Here is a 12,218-nt window from a genome sequence, read left to right as displayed (position 1 = left end):
AAACAATGAGGAAGTCTGGTGCAAGAGGTCGTCGTGGGCGTTCATTGTCAGCTGGTAATGATGGTAGTGGTAGTGGAGCATCAGGTGGTCGTGGGGATAAAAATATTCCACCTAAGTCTGGAGCTGTGGAGCCAGTTTCGTCGTCAGGCTACACAAGGCCTCGAACGCTCTCTTTTCTGGGAGTAGGAAAACCGCTTTTAAAGGCGGAGCAGCAACAGCAAGTTTTGGCTTACATTGCAGACTCAGCCTCTAGCTCTTTTGCCTCCTCTTCCGAAACTGGTAAATGTAAAAGCAGCGCGTCGCTTGTGGATGTTCACGGTCAGGGACAAGTCGCTTCCTTGTCCTCCTCAGCAAAAACTACAACAAGAGAGAAGGATGCAGCAGGCGACACAACGGGTCACTCCATGGAGCTCTTTACACATACCGTCCCTGGCTTAGAAAGTGAAACATTTAACAGGCCATGCCCATTACAAGTATATTCTGACATGGAGTGCACTGATGCACAGCCACAGCCAGAGTACTATGCTGCTCCTTTGACTCAGACCACCACATTGCCCTCTCAGGGTACAGATCCACAATCAGACCCTGATGAGACTATGTTGCCCCGCCACGAACGCTATACCACCGACCGACACAGTGACACAGACGAAGTTGCACACGAGCTCGAAGAGGAGGTAATAGATGACCCAGTTATTGACCCCGATTGGCAGCCATTGGGGGAACAGGGTGCAGGCGGCAGTAGTTCAGAAGCGGAGGTGGAGGAGGGGCCGCAGCAGGCATCAACATCGCAACAGGTTCCATCTGCCGGGCCCGTATCTGGCCCAAAACGCGTGTCAAAGCCAAAACCTGTTGGAGCACAGCGTTGCCATCCGGTTAAAGCTCAGTCTGCAATCCCTGAAAAGGGATCCGAGTCTAGGAAGAGTGCAGTCTGGCATTTTTTTAAACAACATCCAACTGATCAGCGCAAAGTCATCTGTCAAAAATGTTCAACTAGCTTAAGCAGAGGTCAGAATCTGAAAAGTCTAAATAATAATAATAATAATAATAATTTTATTTATATAGCGCCAACATATTCCGCAGCGCTTTACAACTTATAGAGGGGACTTATACAGACAATAGACATTACAGCATAACAGAAATCACAGTTCAAAACAGATACCAGTAGGAATGAGGGCCCTGCTCGCAAGCTTACAATCTATGAGGAAAAGGGGAGACACGAGAGGTGGATGGTAACAATTGCTTTAGTTATTTGGACCAGCCATAGTGTAAGGCTCGGGTGTTCATGTAAAGCTGCATGAACCAGTTAACTACCTAAGTATGTAACAGTACAGACACAGAGGCTATTAACTGCATAAAGTGTATGAGAACATGATGGAGGAACGTGATTATGTTGTTGTTTTTTTATTAATAGGCCACACAGGGATAATTAGGTTAATGCGTTGAGGCGGTAGGCCAATCTGAACAAATGAGTTTTTAGGGCACGCTTAAAACTGTGGGGATTGGGGATTAATTGTATTAACCTAGGTAGTGCATTCCAAAGAATCGGCGCCGCACGTGTAAAGTCTTGGAGACGGGAGTGGGAGGTTCTGATTATTGAGGATGCTAACCTGAGGTCATTAGCAGAGCGGAGGGCACGGGTAGGTTGGTAGACTGAGACCAGAGAGGAGATGTAGGGTGGTGCTGAGCCATGGAGTGCTTTGTGGATGAGGGTAGTAGTTTTGTACTGGATTCTGGATTGGATGGGTAGCCAGTGTAATGACTGGCACAAGGTAGAGGCATCGGTGTAACGGTTGGCGAGGAATATGATCCTGGCAGCAGCATTCAGGACAGATTGGAGCGGGGAGAGTCTGGTAAAAGGTAGGCCAATTAGTAGAGAGTTACAATAGTCCAGACGAGAATGAATAAGTGAGACAGTAAGAGTTTTTGCAGAGTCGAAAGTAAGAAAAGGGCGAATTCTGGAAATGTTTTTGAGATGCAGATAAGAAGAGCGAGCCAGTGATCGGATGTGGGGGGTGAATGAAAGCTCGGAATCAAGGATGACTCCAAGGCAGCGGGCATGTTGCTTTGGAGTAATGGTGGAACCGCACACAGAGATGGCAATGTCGGGCAAAGGTAGGTTTGTAGAGGGAGAGAACACGAGGAGTTCAGTTTTTGACAGGTTCAGTTTCAGATAGAGGGAGGACATGATGTTAGAGACAGCGGTAAGACAATCACTGGTGTTTTCTAAAAAGGTCGGCGTGATAACAGGAGAAGAGGTATATAATTGGGTGTCGTCAGCATAGAGATGGTACTGGAAACCAAATCTACTGATTGTTTGTCCAATAGGGGCAGTATACAAAGAGAAGAGGAGGGGGCCTAGGACTGATCCTTGAGGAACCCCAACAGTAAGGGGAAGGTGAGAGGAGGAGGAACCAGCAAAACAAACAGTGAAGGATCGGCCAGAGAGATAGGAGGAGAACCAAGAGAGAACGGTGTCCTTGAGGCCGATGGAGCGGAGCATAGTGAGGAGGAGCTGATGATCCACAGTGTCGAATGCTGCGGAGAGATCCAAGAGAATGAGCATGGAATAGTGACCATTAGATTTAGCTGTTAGTAGGTCATTAGAGACTTTAGTGAGGGCAGTTTCAGTAGAGTGTAAAGAGCGGAAACCAGATTGAAGAGGGTCGAGAAGAGAATTATCTGAGAGATAGCGGGTAAGACGGGAGTGGACCAGGCGTTCCAGGAGTTTAGAGATGAAGGGAAGATTAGAGACAGGTCTATAATTAGCGGCACAATTTTGATCGAGGGAGGGCTTTTTAAGTAGTGGATGTATGATGGCATGCTTAAATGAGGAGGGAAAAATACCGGAAGTGAGGGAAAGGTTGAATATTTTTGTTAGGTGAGAGGTGACAGCTGGGGAAAGGGACTGGAGGAGATGCGACGGAATGGGGTCGCTGGTGCAAGTGGTCGGGCGAGAAGATGCAAGGAGCCTGCTTACTTCTTCTTCTGTAACTGGTTCAAAGTCAGAGAGTGAACTAGATGCAGTGGGGGAGGGAGGACAGTGCTTGGTATGAAGAGATTGGGAAATGATTTCCTGTCGAATGTGGTCAATTTTTTCTTTGAAGTAATTGGCCAGATCGTCAGCGCGGAGATCTGTGGTTGGGGCCTGCTCTCTTGGGTTGAGTAGGGACCGGAAAGTGTCAAAGAGACGTTTAGGGTTATTGGACAGCGAGGTGATGAGGGTGTTGAAATAGGTTTGTTTGGAGAGGTGAAGGGCAGAGTTGTATGTTTTTAACATGAACTTATAATGGATGAAATCTTCGGGCAGATTAGATTTTCTCCACAAACGTTCGGCGCACCTGGAACACCGCTGCAGGAAACGTGTTTGCAGCGTGTGCCACGGTTGTTGCCGTCTGTGCAGAGTTGTTCTATGTATAGGAGGTGCAGCTTCTTCCAGGGCACTTTGCAGGGTTTCATTGTAATGCTTCAGAGCAGAATCAGGACAAGAGATGGAGGAGATTGGGGCCAATGAAAACTGCAAGTTCTTCATAAGTTTCTGGGTGTTAATGGCCTGTATGTTTCTATAAGTGTGGAAAGTGGGGGTGACCTGAGCGGGATGGCAGTTCTTGATAGAGAATGAAAGAAGGTTGTGGTCAGAGAGCGGGAGAGGGGAGTTTGTGAAATCATCCAGTGAGCAAAGCCGGGAGAAGACCAAATCAAGGGAGTTTCCATCATCATGTGTTGGAGAGTTAGTATGCTGCGAGAGGCCGAAAGAGGAGGTTAGAGATAAAAGGTGAGAAGCAGATGGGGAGAGGGGAGAAGCAATTGGGATATTGAAATCACCCATGATGAGGGTGGGGGTGTCATAAGAGAGAAAGTGTGGAAGCCAGGTGGCAAAATGATCCAGGAACTGGTGAGAGGGGCCGGGAGGACGATACACCACCGCCACTCGCATGGAGAAGGGGACGTAGAGTCTGACAGCATGGACCTCAAAGGAAGGGAATACAAGTGAGGGTACTTGGGGGATAACTTGGAAGGTACATTTGGGTGAAAGGAGCAGACCAATGCCTCCACCTGCTCTGTTGTCTGATCTTGAGGTATGAGAAAAGTGTAGTCCACCAAATGAGAGAGCAGCAGCAGCGGTGGTGTCTGACTGCTGGATCCAGGTTTCAGTAAGAGCCAGGAGATTAAGAGAGTTAGAAAGGAAGAAGTCATGAATGAAGGAGAGTTTATTACACACAGAGCGAGAATTCCAAAGGGCACAATTCAAAGAGACAGAAGGCAATACTAGTTGCATGCATAGACACTTAACCACCATGCATTTTCAAGCCTGGACTAACTACCAAACGTCCCTCAAGGTTGTAGCACCCTCGGCCAATGAAGCTAGTCAGCAACGCAACATCCCTTCCGTCACTGTAAGGCCACCATTTTCCGCACCACCGGCAGTATCTGTGCAGGTTTCTTTGCCAGCCAAAAGCAGTCAGGGTCAGGGAATCACCAGTTTTGTAGGAGGAAATATTGCATCTAGGGCACCGGCGGAAACAATACCGTCTCCAACCGTCTCTCAGTCTGCCATGTACACCGGCACACCCGAAAGTTCCACGATCTCCAGCTCTCCAGTCCAGCTCACCCTACATGAGACTCTGGTTAGAAAAAGGAAGTACTTATCCTCGCATCCGCGTACACAGGGTTTTAACGCCCACATAGCTAGACTAATCTCGTTAGAGATGATGCCCTACCGGTTAGTTGAAAGCGAAGCTTTCAAAGCCCTGATGGAGTACGCTGAACCACGATACGAGCTACCCAGTCGACACTTTTTTTCCAGAAAAGCCATCCCAGCCCTGCACCAGCATGTTAAACAGCGCATCGTCCATGCACTCAGGCAATCTGTGAGTACAAAGGTGCACCTGACTACAGATGCATGGACCAGTAGGCATGGCCAGGGACGTTATGTGTCCATCACGGCACACTGGGTGAATGTGGTGGATGCAGGGTCCACAGGCGACATCAATTTAGGGACAGTTGTGCCTAGCCCACGGTCTAGGAAACAGTTGGCTGTAGGCGTTCGCACCCCCTCCTCCTCCTCCTCCTCGTCCTCCTGCAGAAGCTACAGCTCTTCCACAGAACGCAGTCTGCCAACCACTCCATCGGCAGATGACACTGTTGCACACCAGTTGTCCCATTATGGGCCAGCTACTGCCAAGCGTCAGCAGGCTGTATTGGCTATGAAGTGCTTGGGCGACAACAGACACACCGCGGAAGTTCTGTCCGAGTTCTTGCAACAAGAAACACAGTCGTGGCTGGGCACAGTAGATCTTGAGGCAGGCAAGGTAGTGAGTGATAACGGAAGGAATTTCATGGCTGCCATCTCCCTTTCCCAACTGAAACACATTCCTTGCCTGGCTCACACCTTAAACCTGGTGGTGCAGTGCTTATTGAAAACTTATCCTGGGTTCTCCGACCTGCTCCTCAAAGTGCGTGCACTTTGCTCACATATCCGACGTTCGCCTGTACACGCCAGCCGTATGCAGACCTATCAGCGGTCTTTGAACCTTCCCCAGCATCGCCTAATCATAGACGTTGCAACAAGGTGGAACTCAACACTGCACATGCTTCAGAGACTGTGCGAACAGAGGCGTGCTGTTATTTATTTGTGGGAGGATACACGGGCAGGCAGTAGGATGGCAGACATGGAGTTGTCAGGTGTGCAGTGGTCTAAGATACAAGACATGTGTCAAGTCCTTCAGTGTTTTGAGGAATGCACACGGCTGGTTAGTGCAGACAACGCCGTAATAAGCATGAGCATCCCCCTAATGCGTCTGCTGATGCAAAGTTTGACGCACATAAAGGAGCAGGCGTCTGCACCAGAGGAAGAGGAAAGCCTTGATGACAGTCAGCCATTGTCTGGTCAGGGCAGTGTACAGGACGAGGTAGCGGGCGAAGAGGAGGTGGAGGACGAGGAGGATGATGGGGATGAGTATATTTTTAATGCCGAACCTTTCCCGGGGGCACAGGAAATTGGTTGCGTGTCACGGCCGGGTTCTGGTTTTTTGAGGGACACAAGTGACGTAGATTTGCCTGCAACTGCCCCTCAACCAATCACAACCGGAGATTTGACAACTGGAACTTTGGCCCACATGGCGGATTATGCCTTACGTATCCTAAAAAGGGACACACGCATTACGAAAATGATGAACGATGACGATTACTGGTTGGCCTGCCTCCTTGATCCACGCTATAAAGGCAAATTGCAAAATATTATGCCACATGAGAACTTGGAACTAATATTAGCAACCAAACAATCAACTCTTGTTGACCGTTTGCTTCAGGCATTCCCAGCACACAGCGCACGTGATCGTTCTCACACGAGCTCCAGGGGGCAGCAGACTAGGAGTGTTAGGGGTGCACTGCACACATCAGAAGTGGCGTTGGACAGAGGGGTTTTCTGACCAGGTTGTGGAGTGATTTTGCTATGACCGCAGACAGGACAGGTACTGCTGCATCAATTGAAAGTGACAGGAGACAACATTTGTCCAGTATGGTTACTAACTATTTTTCATCCCTTATCGATGTTCTCCCTCAACCGTCATTCCCATTTGATTACTGGGCCTCCAAATTAGACACCTGGCCAGAATTGGCAGAATATGCATTGCAGGAGCTTGCTTGCCCGGCAGCAAGTGTCCTATCAGAAAGAGTATTCAGTGCTGCAGGTTCAATATTAACCGAAAAAAGGACTCGTCTGGCTACCCAAAATGTTGACGATCTAACATTCATTAAAATGAACCACAACTGGATTTCGAAATCTTTTGCCCCACCTTGCCCGGCCGACACCTAGCTTTCCTATGAAAAGCTCTTGCCTGTGAATTACTTTTCTAATGTCTAATTTGCTGCAGCTGATTGTACAGCATACGACATGTTTACACCTCCCTAAATGGCAAAACTCCCCACACGGGGCCGTGGTATCGCGACTTGGCGCAAGCACCCGTGAGACTGCTGTTTGTCTGAAGAGGTGGGTGTGCTCGCTTTTGGTTGACGGCATTGCTACTGGGTCCCTCATAGTACAATGTAGTGTCTCTGGCGGTGGTGGTGCGCACCCAACGTCAGACACACCGTTGTAACATGAGGGGCCCTGGGGCGGTCCCGCCGGCCTCAAGAGAGTTCCCCCCTACCCCAGCTCAAAATGTGCTCTACCACGTCCAAAATTATGTCGCACAGCTCCACCAATCTTTAGTCTATTCGCTGACATCATTCAATGTCTGGCACTGACAATACAAATTTGTAGACATCTATGATGCAACTTAAAGTAGTCTGTGTCTGTGTCCTATATTGGCACCATTAAATAGTTACTGCCAAATTACTATGTCAGAAACTCAGTAGATGAGCCCACCCCTGTACCTAAGTATGCCACCTTTTTTTTTGTTTTGGTTGTTTTGCGAGACATTAACATCTATTTATATTTTGGGAGTACTGGGACAGACACTCCTTGCACTACTCCTCCACTCACCACCAAGCTGCCTGTGTATCCATGTAACCGCTGTAAAGCTGCCATGAGCCTATTGTTTGTTATTTTAGGCCTTTGATAGCCTGTCTGCGGTCCCTACTTTAAATACTCCTCCACTGACCACCAAGCTGCCTGCCCGTGTATCCATGTAACCGCTGTAAAACTGCCATAAGCCTATTGTTTGTTATTTTAGGCCTTTGATAGCCTGTCTGCGGTCCCTACTTTAAATACTCCTCCACTCACCACCAAGCTGCCTGCCCGTGTATCCATGTAACCGCTGTAAAACTGCCATGAGCCTATTGTTTGTTATTTTAGGCCTTTGATAGCCTGTCTGCGGCCCCTACTTGCAATACTCCTCCACTGACCACAATGCTGCCTGGAGTGCCTGCCTGTGTATCCATGTAACCGATGTAAAACTGCCATGACTGCCTACTGTTTGTTATTTTAGGCCTTTGGTAGCCTGTCTGCAGCCCCTACTTGCAATACTCCTCCACTGACCAGACCACTGCTGCCCGTGTACCCCTGGAACCAATTATAAAGTGCCTACAGCCAGCCCATTTTCTTATGTTAGGCCTTTGAAGCCTGTCTGCGGTCCCTACTTTAAATACTCCTCCACTGACCACCAAGCTGCCTGCCCGTGTATCCATGTAACCGCTGTAAAACTGCCATGAGCCTATTGTTTGTTATTTTAGGCCTTTGAAGCCTGTCTGCGGTCCCTCCTTCCACTAGTCCTCCACTGACCAGACCACTGCTGCCCGTGTACCCCTGGAACCAATTATAAAGTGCCTACAGCCAGCCCATTTTCTTATGTTAGGCCTTTGAAGCCTGTCTGCGGTCCCTACTTTAAATACTCCTCCACTCACCACCACCAAGCTGCCTGCCCGTGTATCCATGTAACCGCTGTAAAACTGCCATGAGCCTATTGTTTGTTATGTTAGGCCTTTGATAGCCTGTCTGCGGTCCCTACTTTAAATACTCCTCCACTCACCACCAAGCTGCCTGCCCGTGTATCCATGTAACCGCTGTAAAACTGCCATAAGCCTATTGTTTGTTATTTTAGGCCTTTGATAGCCTGTCTGCGGTCCCTACTTTAAGTACTCCTCCACTGACCAGACCACTGCTGCCCGTGTACCCCTGGAACCAATTATAAAGTGCCTACAGCCAGCCCATTTTCTTATGTTAGGCCTTTGAAGCCTGTCTGCGGTCCCTACTTTAAATACTCCTCCACTGACCACCAAGCTGCCTGCCCGTGTATCCATGTAACCGCTGTAAAACTGCCATGAGCCTATTGTTTGTTATTTTAGGCCTTTGAAGCCTGTCTGCGGTCCCTCCTTCCACTAGTCCTCCACTGACCAGACCACTGCTGCCCGTGTACCCCTGGAACCAATTATAAAGTGCCTACAGCCAGCCCATTTTCTTATGTTAGGCCTTTGAAGCCTGTCTGCGGTCCCTACTTTAAATACTCCTCCACTCACCACCAAGCTGCCTGCCCGTGTATCCATGTAACCGCTGTAAAACTGCCATAAGCCTATTGTTTGTTATTTTAGGCCTTTGATAGCCTGTCTGCGGTCCCTACTTTAAATACTCCTCCACTCACCACCAAGCTGCCTGCCCGTGTATCCATGTAACCGCTGTAAAACTGCCATGAGCCTATTGTTTGTTATTTTAGGCCTTTGATAGCCTGTCTGCGGTCCCTACTTTAAATACTCCTCCACTGACCACCAAGCTGCCTGCCCGTGTATCCATGTAACCGCTGTAAAACTGCCATAAGCCTATTGTTTGTTATTTTAGGCCTTTGATAGCCTGTCTGCGGTCCCTACTTTAAATACTCCTCCACTCACCACCAAGCTGCCTGCCTGTGTATCCATGTAACCGCTGTAAAACTGCCATGAGCCTATTGTTTGTTATTTTAGGCCTTTGATAGCCTGTCTGCGGCCCCTACTTGCAATACTCCTCCACTGACCACAATGCTGCCTGGAGTGCCTGCCTGTGTATCCATGTAACCGATGTAAAACTGCCATGACTGCCTACTGTTTGTTATTTTAGGCCTTTGGTAGCCTGTCTGCAGCCCCTACTTGCAATACTCCTCCACTGACCAGACCACTGCTGCCCGTGTACCCCTGGAACCAATTATAAAGTGCCTACAGCCAGCCCATTTTCTTATGTTAGGCCTTTGAAGCCTGTCTGCGGTCCCTACTTTAAATACTCCTCCACTGACCACCAAGCTGCCTGCCCGTGTATCCATGTAACCGCTGTAAAACTGCCATGAGCCTATTGTTTGTTATTTTAGGCCTTTGAAGCCTGTCTGCGGTCCCTCCTTCCACTAGTCCTCCACTGACCAGACCACTGCTGCCCGTGTACCCCTGGAACCAATTATAAAGTGCCTACAGCCAGCCCATTTTCTTATGTTAGGCCTTTGAAGCCTGTCTGCGGTCCCTACTTTAAATACTCCTCCACTGACCACCAAGCTGCCTGCCCGTGTATCCATGTAACCGCTGTAAAACTGCCATGAGCCTATTGTTTGTTATTTTAGGCCTTTGAAGCCTGTCTGCGGTCCCTCCTTCCACTAGTCCTCCACTGGCCAGACCACTGCTGCCCGTGTACCCCTGGAACCAATTATAAAGTGCCTACAGCCAGCCCATTTTTTATGTTAGGCCTTTGAAGCCTGTCTGCGGTCCCTCCTTCCACTAGTCCTCCACTGACCAGACCACTGCTGCCCGTGTACCCCTGGAACCAATTATAAAGTGCCTACAGCCAGCCCATTTTCTTATGTTAGGCCTTTGAAGCCTGTCTGCGGTCCCTACTTTAAATACTCCTCCACTCACCACCACCAAGCTGCCTGCCCGTGTATCCATGTAACCGCTGTAAAACTGCCATGAGCCTATTGTTTGTTATTTTAGGCCTTTGATAGCCTGTCTGCGGCCCCTACTTGCAATACTCCTCCACTGACCACAATGCTGCCTGGAGTGCCTGCCTGTGTATCCATGTAACCGATGTAAAACTGCCATGACTGCCTACTGTTTGTTATTTTAGGCCTTTGATAGCCTGTCTGCAGCCCCTACTTGCAATACTCCTCCACTGACCACACCAATGCTGCCCGTGTACCCCTGGAACCTATTTAAAAGTTCATAGAGCCTAGTTATATATTTTATTTACTATTAATAAGGCCATGATGGACTACGCTGTACCACGCTACAAGCTAACCAGTCGACACTTCTTTTGCGAGAAAAGCCATCCCAACCCTCCACCAGCATGTAGAAGACCGCATTGTCCATGCACTCTGGCAATCTGTGAGTACAAAGGTGCACCTGACAACAGACGCATGGACATGTAGGCATGGCCACGGAAGATTACGTGTCCATTACGGCGCAATGGGTTAATGTGGTGGATGCATGGTCCACAGGGGACAGCCTACTAAGTCTGTCTGCAGTCCCTAATTCAAATTGTCCTCCACTGTCTAAATCGGAGCTTCCACCTTCTGGCTTTCGGCCTATAGTATCAGAAATTAAACTGCATTTGGCCTTCAACTTTGGTTAGGGCCTACTAACGGCTTCTGCCCCTCCCTGGTGTTGCCCTCAACTAAATAAAGCTGAGCTTCAACCTTCTGCTCCAAATTACCATTTTGAAAAATGCAATAGGCTTTTCCGGCCTACTAAAGGTGTCTGTCTGTGTGCCCCTGCCTGGTGTTGTCCTCAACTAAATAAAGCTGAGCTTCAACCTTCCGGCTCTCATTAAGTGGTTTTAAAAAAAAAAATGGTGGTTAGGGCCTACTAACGGCTTCTGCCCCTCCCTGGTGTTGTCCTCAACTAAATAAAGCTGAGCTTCAACCTTCCGGCTCTCATTAAGTGGTTTTAAGAAAAAAAAAATGGTGGTTAGGGCCTACTAACGGCTTCTGCCCCTCCCTGGTGTTGCCCTCAACTAAATAAAGCTGAGCTTCAACCTTCTGCTCCAAATTACCATTTTGAAAAATGCAATAGGCTTTTCCGGCCTACTAAAGGTGTCTGTCTGTGTGCCCCTGCCTGGTGTTGCCCTCAACTAAATAAAGCTGAGCTTCAACCTTCTGCTCCAAATTACCATTTTGAAAAATGCAATAGGCTTTTCCGGCCTACTAAAGGTGTCTGTCTGTGTGCCCCTGCCTGGTGTTGTCCTCAACTAAATAAAGCTGAGCTTCAACCTTCCGGCTCTCATTAAGTGGTTTTAAAAAAAAAAAATGGTGGTTAGGGCCTACTAACGGCTTCTGCCCCTCCCTGGTGTTGCCCTCAACTAAATAAAGCTGAGCTTCAACCTTCTGCTCCAAATTACCATTTTGAAAAATGCAATAGGCTTTTCCGGCCTACTAAAGGTGTCTGTCTGTGTGCCCCTGCCTGGTGTTGCCCTCAACTAAATAAAGCTGAGCTTCAACCTTCTGCTCCAAATTACCATTTTGAAAAATGCAATAGGCTTTTCCGGCCTACTAAAGGTGTCTGTCTGTGTGCCCCTGCCTGGTGTTGTCCTCAACTAAATAAAGCTGAGCTTCAACCTTCCGGCTCTCATTAAGTGGTTTTAAAAAAAAAATGGTGGTTAGGGCCTACTAACGGCTTCTGCCCCTCCCTGGTGTTGTCCTCAACTAAATAAAGCTGAGCTTCAACCTTCCGGCTCTCATTAAGTGGTTTTAAAAAAAAAAATGGTGGTTAGGGCCTACTAACGGCTTCTGCCCCTCCCTGGTGTTGTCCTCAACTAAATAAAGCTGAGCTTCAAC

Source organism: Ranitomeya variabilis, chromosome 6, assembly GCF_051348905.1.
Source record: "Ranitomeya variabilis isolate aRanVar5 chromosome 6, aRanVar5.hap1, whole genome shotgun sequence".
NCBI classification, from domain to species: domain Eukaryota; kingdom Metazoa; phylum Chordata; class Amphibia; order Anura; family Dendrobatidae; genus Ranitomeya; species Ranitomeya variabilis.
Note: the sequence above shows the minus strand (reverse complement) of the source record.